This window comes from Crinia signifera, chromosome 8 (genome assembly GCF_055691185.1).
Source record: "Crinia signifera chromosome 8, ASM5569118v1, whole genome shotgun sequence".
Lineage (NCBI taxonomy): Eukaryota > Metazoa > Chordata > Amphibia > Anura > Myobatrachidae > Crinia > Crinia signifera.
Window position 1 is genome coordinate 90,557,372 of NC_139224.1, and position 13,571 is coordinate 90,570,942.

The following is a 13,571-nucleotide window of genomic DNA, read 5'->3' on the forward strand; positions in this document are numbered from 1 at the left end:
CTTCACAGGTATACGTGTCCCCTCGCGGGCTCGCCGCGCTTTGGGTTGGTGTCACTTAATCAAGTCCATCTCATCTTGTGCCATTATAATGGCACAAGACCGACGCGATGCACCCGATTTCAATGTTAAAAATATTTTAACATTGAAGCCAATGGCAAAATTGGGGGCATCGCGTCGGTCGCGTCGGGGGCCATGTTAATGCACGCGACCAACGCAATACCCCCGATTTTTGCCTTTGCCGGCAAAATGGACCTGATTTCAAAGGAAATCGGGTCCATTGCGTCCATCGTGTACCTTAACTTTAAGGTACATGATGCCCACGATTGTGGCCGTGCTAGGAAACAAGTATCGAAATTTGTGATCAACTGTGTATAGCAAGAGACATAGCAATACACATGATGGGTGTAATTTAATAGGGTCCAATTTCTTGACTTTTGCGATAATATCCCCAAAAACATCCAAAATCGTACTTTTTCCACAATTCGCACATTTTATAGGGTGCTATTTGCGGGGAAAAAATTGCACATTTTGCCGTGTATTCGCACATTTTGAAGTGGCGATTTTTAGTCACACTTTAATTCCCATCTAGATGTTTCTCGATAAAGTATACAACTCACAAATTTAATGGGATACAAATTTTGGCCAAACAAATAGACAAGGTTCTGACAGGCGAATTTGACAAAACCATGCACAGGTCATTGAGATCTGTGCATGGTTCTATGTTAAAATATGTGTAAAAGTTAAATTTAACCATCAGTGGACTCATTGAGCCAGACCTGGTTCCAAAAATACGGGGAACAAAAAGTGTAGTGGTCCCCTGTATTTCTGAAACCAGCCCCGCACTCTTGGACCAGTCCTGGTTCCAAAAATACGGGGGTCAAAAAAACCCCATATTTTGGAACTAGCACTGGGCTCCAACAGCCTACGATGTCATGCCACAGTCTGGGGACACTTTTTACATAAGGTCCCACAGCCGTATTATGCTCACTGTGGCTGGACAGCCCTGGACAGGGTACCTGGGGCAGTGGAGCCCCCCCAATAATGAGGTCCCCCCAGGCTTCACCCATCCAGGACTGTCACAGGCGTCTGTGGACACTGACCTGATATGGTAAAATCACCCCAAAAAACCATTGCTTTTTACAGGTGAACTACAAGTCCCAGAAGGCCTCTCCCGAATGCTGGGACTTGGTGAACCACAAGTCTCAGCATGCAGGGCATTAATGGCCCCCCTTGGACTTGTAGTCCACCTGTAAAAAGAATGTTAAAAAAAAACACACAGAGAAAAGTAAAAGTTTATTAAACAAACATTCATTTTACACCTATACTTACAACTTCAGGCTCCAGCGCTGACTCTGTCCTGTCCCCTGCAGACTCACCCCGCACTGACTCCATCGCTGCTGATAGCAATAGGCGTGCGTACGGGGGGGTTTCCGGGGATGCACAGGCACCTCCTATTGACTGGCAGCCGCAGCCTGTCAGTGGGGGCCTGGGTCCAGACAAACAGATTTTTTATTTGGGCGACAGTCAGCTGTATATATCGCGGCGGCGGAAGCATGGATGGCCGGGCGCCGGGTATGAAGAAGGGAGTAGAGGTCAAGAGAGCAGTGTCAGCTGTTGTTCTGTCTGCAATGGCTGCCGTAGGCCGGCAGCAATCATCCACCACTGTGGAGCTTGGCAGACACTCTCGTGGGAATATGATTTCATCATCTCGCGAGCCTGGGACCGGAATAATGCTGCACTTAGGACAAGTAAGGTGCGGACATGCAGGAGTTCAGTTACGGCAGTGGAGGAGCTCAGGCAGGGAGGCTATGCTCATGCTGAAACTGTAAAAAAGCTGACTGTTCTGTAAGTACAATTTTCTGCCTGACAAAATACATAAGATACTATGACTGATATGTGTGTATGTATGTATGTATGTGTATATATATATATATTTATAAAGTGGGGGTGTGTGGTCCTTTTTCTGCGCTGGTGTGTGAGCTGCATTTCTACAGTACCTTGCTGTTAATGTAGGTACCAAGTGGGAAAGATGGAAAGAAGAGAAGATAGAGGTGCGCTCTGTATATTTCACCACTTTTGTATATTAATAATCATACAATAGTACATAAAATTTGTATTTATTCTGTTTTTTTTTTTTAAACAAAGACAAAATTCAATAAAAATGAATTAGTACAAGATTCATTGGGTGGTCCCACATTCAGACACAATTCGTTCAAGTGGATATCAATAGATCCGACTTCTAAGAGCAAACTTCTTTTGATACGAAACCCTACGCGTTTCGTCTGTTAGGACTTCATCAGGGGTAAATAAGGATCTAAGTGGTGAAAAAAGATATGCCCTGAGTGATGTAGATCTTCTTGGTTTATACATATAGACACTTTAGTGCTTCTTAAGTCCCTTGGAAGAGTTATAATCCATCAATAAGAGACACACAACTGTAAAAAGAAAAGGATGGGGGTGTGGAGGATCCAATGAGGTGGTGAGGAGAAGAAGAGACGAAGAAAGAGAAACAAAGTGATCCAGACAGGTTCAAGACCCATTTGGTGTTCCAAAGAAGGTCCAAGAATAGTGCAGTGTTCCAGGGGTTATTTTCAATTGTAGTGAGAACCGTTGTCCTGGATTTACAAAGTAAAAGATATATATATATATATATAGATAGAGGTAGAGGTGTAGGCCTGGCACTCCTCCAGCGGTACAGGTAACCCAGGTGCCTTTAGGAACAGAAGTACAGGATAGTGAAGAGACAACAGCGGCACTCTGGGGATTTTTTGAAAAAAGATATTTTCAGCAAAAAAAGCTTCCAACGTTTCGGGGTATGTGACACCCCTTTGTCAAGGTTTGCACGTATAACCTTGACAAAGGGGTGTCACATACAGGGCTGCCAAGAGAAATCCTGGGCCCCGGTACAACAACTTCCCAGGGCCCCCATTTCACATACCAATACCGCTATGATAAACTGCAGAAAACATAGAGGGACACATCTGTACACACAAACATACTCACATAGGGCCCAATTCAGACCTAATCGCATGGCTGCAAATTTGCACAGTGGACGATTATCAATGTACTGTGCATGCCTATGGGCTTCAATGCGTGTGTGCAATTCCATCCAGTGATTAAGTCAGTACTTTTTCTATTAGCAATCCATTGAAAAGGCGATTAATAGGAAGCTGGCTTCTGGGGCTGGTAGCCGACCATTAATTAGAAAGTGCTAGCTGTGCCAAAAAACCATTGGGGGTGTCAGAGATAGCACATAAGTGCCCAAGCCTGTTAGGGAAAGGTTTTCGATGTCAGCTCCAGCCACGATCAAGCTTATTTTATCGCAGCCGCCGAGTAAATCCCTGGCTACTCAGAGCTTGCAATCAGTGGTGACCAGTGAAAAAAATCATTTCATAGTGAGCGTCTCACAAATGGATTTACTGTAGACATTTTTGCTCCGCTGCGAAAAGATTAGCAGCAGTACACAGCATGCACATTAATTCGCAAGGTGGGATTTCACTATAGTATAGACATACAAATATAGTGTTCACTCCCAAGGCTTAGATGGAAGGGTACTTGGAATAGCTGACCTGTCGATCTCAGCAGAACACCAGTCACAGCCTCAATGCAGAAAAATACAAGACAATTGTTTACATTTAAACACCTATAATATGTATCATAATTTCAGGCTGCTAGATTAATCTGTTTGTGGCGTATTACTGACAGCATGCACAAAGCTGTCATCAGTGGCCATGGAGTGTGTGTGTACTATGCAGAGGTGGAAGTAGAGATTTTCTCTTAGTGGCCACATCATGTCACTGTAGTGCCACTGAATAATGCCCCCTGTAGTGCCTCTGCGGCATGCCCCCTGTAGTGCCTCTGCTTGATGCTCCCTGTAGTGCCGCTACTTAATGCCTCCTGTAGTGCAGACTCACCCCGGTAGTCTGGGTCTGGCCTCCCCCTCCACCACTGTAGGAGAGCAGATAGCAGCGCCACAGGCTTCCCTCACCAATCCGGCGGCTCTCATCCATTTCAAATATGGTGCGCTGACTAGTGAGCCAATCGGAGCTCGCGGCCCAGCAGCCAATCACTGCAGCTGCCGCTACGCAAGCTATGATTGGCTCAGGAGTAGCACAGCATTTGAAATGGCCGAGAGCCACCAGAGGGGTGAGGGAAGTTTGCGGCGCTACGCTCTCATACACTTGCAGCTGCAGCGGCACCGGGGAACACCGGAGGGCTGAGAGGGGCAGGCCTTTCAGCACAGTGGCAGCAGGAAGAGCTGCAGATAACAAAGTCCTGTCAGCGTGGTGGGGGGTTGTGGAAGGGTGCACATTACCGCAACAAAATAAGGGCAGGGTGCATTCACAAGTTAGAAAAATGCGCAGGGCGCGGCCTACAAACCTAGTGTGAACACTACAAATATATGCACCCACAAGGCCACAATGAGATATTGAATTGAAGTGTGTTTTTATAAAAAAACAACTTCAATTTGGACACAACCATTAAATAAATTTTCTATAGATCAAGGTCCTATAGTTTGTAGTCAGCACCATTTGGAGCACGTATGCCTAATGGTGCTGACTACAAACTATAGGACCTATATATCTATATATAGATATATATCTATATATAGATATATATATCTATATATAGATATATATATATATATAGATATATATATATATATAGATATATAGATAGATATATATCTATATATATAGATAGATATATATCTATATATAGATAGATATCTATCTATCTATATATAGATAGATATCTATATATATATATATATATAGATAGATATCTATATATATATATATAGATAGATATCTATATACACAGATCATTTATAGACAGAACCTATATGTTATATATAAAGCCAGGCAGGTCAGACAAATGTACTTACAAGAAGCACGCACTGCAGCCTTTTTAGAATTTATTGGGTCAGTGCACAGTGACCTCAGGCTCTCAGCTCCTCCGGGTTCACCGCACCTTCCCCTCCCTCACCCACGTGCAGGCTGTACTAGCATCCGTTCCGTTCCTAGCTGCTGCAGTCTGCAGCAGATACACAGTCAGACCTGCGAGATGTTGAAATAATCATCTCGTGAGAGTCTCTCTCTCTCTGCACGGAAGCTCCGCAGCGGTGGACCGGACGCCTCTGCCACTGTCCGTGCACACTCACTGACAGATAGACAGTAAGCAGCCGCTCTCCTCTCCTCCATTAATTTACTGTCGCCCGAGTCCCGCTACACAGAACCGCGCGGTGTGCACGCACCAATTGACTTTAAAAAACAGTGTGTGTGTCTCCTCGGACCCGGGCCCCCTGATAGGCCCGGGCCCAGGTAAAATGTACCCGCCCCCCCTGCCTCTCGGCGGCCCTGGTCACATACCCCGAAACGTTGGAAGTTTTTTTTTGCTGAAAATATATTTTTTCAAAAAAACCCCAGAGTGCCGCTGTTGTCTCTTCACTATCCTATATAAATATATATATATACGTGGAAGAAGACAGCGTCACTCCAGGGGTCTGATTAGAAAACTTTTATAGCGGTAGCAGTAAATCACATAACCATCACATCCAGTCCACCGACGTTTCAATGTCCGCAGACATTTTTCTCAAGGTGTGGTGTGTGGTGACAGGTTACAACAGACAATAACGTGGCTTTATAGGTACTCACCATTCCTGATGATTCTGACCGGCAGCCGGGTGCGCCGGTAACACACCCCCGGAAGTGAGGCATGAGAAGCGCTGACAGCTTCCTCTGTGAGTCCGTTGCTGGGATACGCGTCAGACCAGAGGCGCTGTCCCCAGCCGCCAATCACAACAAACCATATGGAATACGGTACATGGACACACTGACAACCTGTGGAAATAACAGGTTGTGGTCATGATCAACATAAACATAACCATAAACGTAACAAGCAGACTAATGGCCATTACTAATATAGACATAAACGGCCTGGAACGATCAAATAATCGGTACTTAATCACTGTAAATATGCCTTATGTTATAAAGTCGCTTGTGTAGTGGGAAAACACTGGGTACTGCACGGAGAGTCCACTGGTGCTGTAGCAAATAACTAATACATTGAACGAAAGATTCAACTGGAGTATCCTGTATTAGTTATTTGCTACAGCACCAGTGGACTCACAGAGGAAGCTGTCAGCGCTTCTCATGCCTCACTTCCAGGGGTGTGTTACCGGCGCACCTGGCCGCCGGTCAGAATCATCAGGAATGGTGAGTACCTATAAAGCCTCGTTATTGTCTGTTATAACCTGTCACCACACACCACACCTTGAGGAAAATGTCTGCGGACATTGAAACGTCGGTGGACTGGATGTGATGGTTATGTGATTTACTGCTACCGCTATAAAAGTTTTCTAATCAGACCCCTGGAGTGACGCTGTCTTCTTCCACGTACCTCATCCTCACCAGAAGGCACCCGGGGCAATTACTACAGTATTTCCAGCAGCTGAGTGCCGGCTCAAACCCCACATCTATATATATATATATATATATATATATATATATATAGAAGTCTTGTCGGTCCGGCACTCTACTTTCCATGCATTAGTTACCGTGTGCTCTGCCCATTAAATTGAATAACAGTCCAGGAGTACTTAAAAAAGCACTGAGGCGGCACCACAGAGTTTTGAAGCAAGTAAAAGATTTATTAACATTTCGGGGAACGTCAGTCCCCGTCGTCAGAACATCAGATAATACAAACATAAATTAGCTCACCTTATATCCCCACCGTAAGTGACACACAGACGGAGCCGGGCTGCTGGGCGGCACGCTTCCCTGGGACGCACCGACGGTCGCTCCCCGATGATGTCATAGTGTATTGAATATTCATGAGAAGTGGATAGCGTCTCCGCTGTCTTAGCAACGCGGCTCCGGCTGTCAAAATACATGTAATAAAAGCGGCAATCAATGAGATGTACAACTGTCACAGTGGACACAATAAGGAAAAACCAGATACAATAAGAACAATTAATGCATAATACTGTTCCATGAGATACGTTCATTGAGCCCTTTAGGGGATACCGTTTGTAATGTGTGAATCCAGAATGATTCACGTTTGAGAAGGAGATTGGCTCTATCTCCACCTCTTGGAAGAGGGGGGATATGGTCAATAATTTTATATCTAAGGGGCGGAAAGATATAATAATTTTATATCTTTGTCCTGCGGACAAAGGGGGCGGAATTGTCCTACAGGACACGGAATCTTACAGCCGTGTGTTATTTGACCATGTATCTGACACCTCTACATACCAGAAATTGTACAAAGATCCGACTGGTGAGTACCAAATGGAACTAACAGCTATCTTATCAAATTTCGTGAAACAACAGAAGATTGATCAAAGATTGGCTGATGCGTTGACCCAAAAATTCCCTATCATGCCTATCTTATATTCGTTGCCTAAACTTCATAAAAATGCCATGGAACCCCCATCTCGCCCTATTATATCTGCGAGAGGTTCTCTGTTTCATCCTGTTTCTGAGTTCTTGGACTTGATCATACAACCTTTTCTCGCGACAAAACCGTCCTTCTTAAAAGACACAACCACCTTTTTGAATTTACTGGATACTAAAGCCAAAGACACACTTGACTCTGAGACTGTGCTGTGTGTATTAGACGTGAACAGTCTTTACACCTGTATTCCCCACCACTTGGGACTACAGGCCATGAGTTTATTCATAGATGAACTAGGCGATACGTTTGATTTTGACAAACAGGTATTTCTGACCTTGCTTGAACTAGTTCTGAATAGGAATTTTTTTCGTTTTGATGGTTGCCATTATTTACAGGTGTCCGGGTGTGCGATGGGGTCCCCTGTGGCCCCATCGTATGCAAATATCTTTATGTTCCATCAGGAACAATTGTTGTTTTTTCAAAATGTTAATTTTGCATGTCATATTTCGATGTTTTCTCGATATATCGACGATGTATTTTTACTGTGGCAGGGCGATGTGAAATTATTTGAGGAAATGATGTCATGTATTAACAATTCTCAATCTCCTGTGAAATTCACTTACAGGAGTAGCAAAAGTCAAATTGATTTTCTTGACGTATGTGTATCCTTAAATGACAATTCCTTACAAACATCAATTTTTTATAAGCCCACAGACAGAAACACACTCTTGCATTTTGGCAGCCAACACCCCCCCTCCTTGAAACGTGGATTACCTTATTCACAAATGTTAAGAGCAGCCCGTATTACTAGTGACCATGATTTGTTATTTAATGAATTGGAAATAATCAGAAACAAATTTTTGGTCCGGGGTTATAACAACTCTGATTTAATTGAAAGCCAACAAAAGGTGCTTAAACTGAATAGGCAAAGTCTATTAAAACCTAAAATTAAAACATCTAATGAGGACAAATTCACTTGGGTTACCACCTTTGACACCTCTAGTTCAGTGATTCCAAAAGCCACTAGAGCCATCTGGCCCATTATAGCATCAGATGTTAAATTACCCGGACTCCAAAATAAAAGACCTATGACAGCGTATCGCCGCAATAAGAATCTACGCGATTATTTGGTACATGCAGACATAACCAAATATCATAATCCTCTTCAGTCTTTTAAAAAACCTGGTTGCTACCGCTGCCCTTCCTGTATTACCTGTAATTACTTACTTGTAGGTAATTTCTTTTGCCATCCTCATTCAGGTAAAAAATATTAAATGAATCATGTGTTATCATGTAACACTGCCTACGTTGGGTACATGATTATTTGTCCTTGTGGCAAACATTATGTGGGTATGACAACCCGTACGTTTAAGGAGAGAATGGGCCTCCATCGGTCAGCCATTAAAGCGGCTTTGGCTGGTAAACCCATGGAGCAACCCGTTGCAGCTCATTTTCGTGAAGCAGGACACCAGATATCTACCCTTAGATATAAAATTATTGACCATATCCCCCCTCTTCCAAGAGGTGGAGATAGAGCCAATCTCCTTCTCAAACGTGAATCATTCTGGATTCACACATTACAAACGGTATCCCCTAAAGGGCTCAATGAACGTATCTCATGGAACAGTATTATGCATTAATTGTTCTTATTGTATCTGGTTTTTCCTTATTGTGTCCACTGTGACAGTTGTACATCTCATTGATTGCCGCTTTTATTACATGTATTTTGACAGCCGGAGCCGCGTTGCTAAGACAGCGGAGACGCTATCCACTTCTCATGAATATTCAATACACTATGACATCATCGGGGAGCGACCGTCGGTGCGTCCCAGGGAAGCGTGCCGCCCAGCAGCCCGGCTCCGTCTGTGTGTCACTTACGGTGGGGATATAAGGTGAGCTAATTTATGTTTGTATTATCTGATGTTCTGACGACGGGGACTGACGTTCCCCGAAACGTTAATAAATCTTTTACTTGCTTCAAAACTCCGTGGTGCCGCCTCAGTGCTTTTTTAAGTACTCCTGGACTGTTATATATATATATATATATATATATATATATATACAGGATACGGTTGGACCGGCACTCCAAGCTGAAGGAGAGTACTGGCGCTGGTGCCCTCACAGCTGATGGTGCAGCAAATTGTAGGTACAGGATAGGTGCGGCACTCAGCTTGCTCAAAGAAAAACGACAATACAGTGTCTTGGTGATCAACGTTTCAGTGCTCTCTTTATTGGCACTATCGTCAGGATATAAGTGACACACAGCATTACAAGTCTTAAATAACGTGAACAATGAATGAAGAGGCGGGGGAGGTCAGTCACGTTCCCGCCCAGGAAGCGTGGAGCACGTCACTTGGCCACCCCCACCACAGGTGTATTCATACAAAATGCATGTAAACATAAAATACATAAAAAAAGTGACATATAAAATTGACATGAAAAAAGTGACATGTACATTAAATGCCAAAACATTTATGAAGGTGTTTATAAAATTTTTATAAAGGTGTTTATAAAATAAACACGGAAAAGTCTTCAACATAATGACAATCTGATCAACATGTATACCTATAGATGTAAAAACATTACTAAGGATTTAAACTGAAATAATGTTGTCAGCGTAGTAAGGCATAAGGAATGACAATTAGAACGCTGCAAATGACTGATATTCATTGAGCCCACGAGGTGAAATAACATCTAGCCGGTGTATCCATTCAGACTCACGTCTGAGCAAGAGTTTATTACGATCCCCTCCCCTATGTGGGCGACTGACATGATCGATCATCCGGTAGCGCAGGCTGGTGAGTGGATGGTTTTTCTCAAAAAAGTGCAGCGCCACCGGCTGATCGCTGGTCCGATTTGCTATTGCTGCTTTGATGGTGGAGCGGTGCCCAGCCATCCTTTCTTTGAATTTACATCGGGTTTTGCCTATGTAACTGAGCCCACAGGGGCACAAAATTTGATATATCACGTAGGAACTGTTACATGTTAAGTGGTGTTTTATCGGAATCTTTTTGCCCGAGTGGGGATGGTTGAAGCTGTCACCGGCCAATAAAAATTGGCAGGTGACACATGCACATTTGAAGCAGCCATTGCGCTTGGTAAGAAAATGTCCCTGTGTGTGATATCTGGTAATGTCAGATTTCACTAGGAGATCTCGCAGATTAGAACCTCTGCTGTAACAGGTCATCAATTTGGTGTCACTAAAGGGAAGATGTGTGTCACTTTGGACCATAGACCACTGATTGTTAATGACTTTCTGGACCTCTTTAGATTTGACATTGAATTTACTCACCCATGGCAACCGTTTGGTCTGACTGGGTGTGATGTTGACATCTTTATGCAACAGGTCCGACCGTACCAGGTTCATTACTTTAAGTTTGGTGGCACGCAAAAAATCAAAGTCATACCCTCGGGCAATAAATTTGTCAATGAGAGCATCAATTTGTTTAGCTGCTATCGTATCATCAGAATTGATCCGTCTCACCCGGATCATCTGAGAATACGGTAGCCCCATTTTCAGTGGGGTAGGGTGGCAACTGTTAACATGTAAACCTGTATTGCGGTCGGTGGGTTTATAATAAACAGAGGTGTTAAAGGAGGAACCATTCTTGGATATTACAACATCGAGAAAATCGATGGTTTGCTGATGCATGCGAATAGTAAATTTAACAGGGCATGTAGACATGTTATGTTTATCAATATATTTATTGAAATCAGCTTCTGTACCGGACCAGGTTAAGAACACGTCATCTATATATCTAGTATATGATGTAATGGAATCTCTAATGGCAGGTAAATCAAAAAATACAGTTTGCTCAATGTAAAACATGTAGATATTAGCCAATGCTGGAGCTACAGACGAGCCCATAGAGCAACCCGTGCACTGTAGATAAAACACTCCATCAAATAGAAAGAAATTTTTGGACAAAACAAATTCAAGCAGCATGATATAAAAATCAATGTGTCCACTCTCATACAGTCGACTTTCAGTCAGCAATCTCCTGACTGCCTCGCAGCCGTCCTTCTGCGGGATGACTGTATAAAGGCTAACAACGTCTGCACAGACCAACCAAGTGTCTGAATTAATGGATGTAACATTAGAAAGATGTTTAAAAAAAGAAGTAGTGTCCAGCAAAAAGTTCTTGTGTTGTTGTACTAATGGTTGGAGAATAGTATCGAGATAAATTGAAATGGGTTGCAATAGTGATCCTCTGGATGACGTGATGGGTCGACCTGGGGGGGGGGAAATTCCCTTATGCACTTTGGGAAGTGTATAAAACACCGGGGTGATGGGATAATCTGGACACAACGCTTTAGAAAGTTCATCAGAAATAATCTTATTGTCGACACCAAAGGTAAGTAGATTTTTAAGTTCTTGTTTAAAACTTACGGTTGGGTCCTTGTCCAGTCGACAGTAGGTCGTCACATCGTTCAATTGTCTCATCGCCTCGGAAACATAGGCTTCTCGGTCCTGTAACACGATGGCGCCTCCCTTATCCGCAGGGCGGATTATTAGATTGTCATCACTTGACAATGATTTGATGGTGGATCGCTCTGCCACGGTCAAATTGGGATGATTAAGTGGAGATCGCTTAATTGTGCAGGAAACTTCTTGATCAATCCGCCTTGCAAAGGTTTTTAAACTTGAGCTATTTGACACCGGGTCAAAGTTTGATCTTGGCAGTAGTTTGCGTATTTTTTCAGGAATCTGAGCTTTTAAAGGAACAGTCACATTAATTTCAGAAGTCTGTGTGGAGTTTTTATGGTAGAATTCTTTTAAACGTAAGTTTCTGTTTAGATGATATTTTTCGACTTGCCAGTTGAAATCATCAAATTGTCGACTGGGCACAAACGAGAGGCCCTTGGATAATAGCTGGGTCTCAGGATGGCTCAACTCGTGTGATGATAAATTGATTATTACTTCCTCTGTTTCTGTGACCTTTTTTCTTTGCCTTTTGCACTGGCCTCCCCGCCGCGTCCGCGTGCGGTTGTAGTAGGAGGGGGATATTTGGATCTGGTCTTTACCCCTAAAGGGGCTGGTCGCTGAACAGGTGCATCAGTCTCACTCCCAGTGCTTGTGGGATCAAGAGATGAATCAGTGTCCAAGTTGTTACGATAATTATCTCTACGGAAAAAAGGACGTCTGGTTCCTTGATTTCTCCCACCTGATAGCCATTGGTAGACATTGTGTTGTTCATAGTCTGTAGTGACTTTGTGCAATTTTTCTTTTTTAAATTTCAGCAGTTCTCGTTTATAAGACACTGTCTGTGCGGCAAGTTTATTGATCCAATCGTTATCAGTATCATTGGTAAGAGCTGTAAGATGAATAGCTTCCAAGTCTATGATTTTAGCCTTGGTGACCGCTGTTTCTTTATGGGCTTGCTCAATTACCAATAACATTAAATCAAAGGAACACTTATTGAGTATTCCAATCCACTTCTTGCAGAAGATTGTGTCATAACGGCCTATAGTGGGGCAATTTTTCATACGAAAGCCCCTGGGAATCATTTTAGACCGGTAATAGTCACTTAAACAGATACCATGCAATTGAAAGTCAATCTCACGTTTTTTAAGGCGTAGTAGATCCCTGTACGCGATGTCCAATGCCATAGATTCAGGTAATTCTTCAATTTGCTCTTTATCAAGAATATTCTTTGCTTCGGTGTCTGTATAGCTGAACAGATCGCCTGCAGGGTACAATGACGGATTGAACGGGAGCTCCGTGTCCGGGGTGAAGCCTTCAGCCATGTCTGCGCAGGTGTTTGTAGACTTTCCACAGGTAAAAGTGAATCAGGTGATACAATCACCGCAGTGTAGTGAGAAAGTGATGAAAAATTGTGATGAATACCCGGCAGGTCAAGTGTCCACGAAATTGGAATAGCGGGTGCCTTGTCAGAATGTGCTAAACGCACAATTCCACATGCAGGATACGGTTGGACCGGCACTCCAAGCTGAAGGAGAGTACTGGCGCTGGTGCCCTTACAGCTGATGGTGCAGCAAATTGTAGGTACAGGACAGGTGCGGCACTCAGCTTGCTCAAAGAAAAACGACAATACAGTGTCTTGGTGATCAACGTTTCAGTGCTCTCTTTATTGGCACTATCGTCAGGATATAAGTGACACACAGCATTACAAGTCTTAAATAACGTGAACAATGAATGAAGAGGCGGGGGA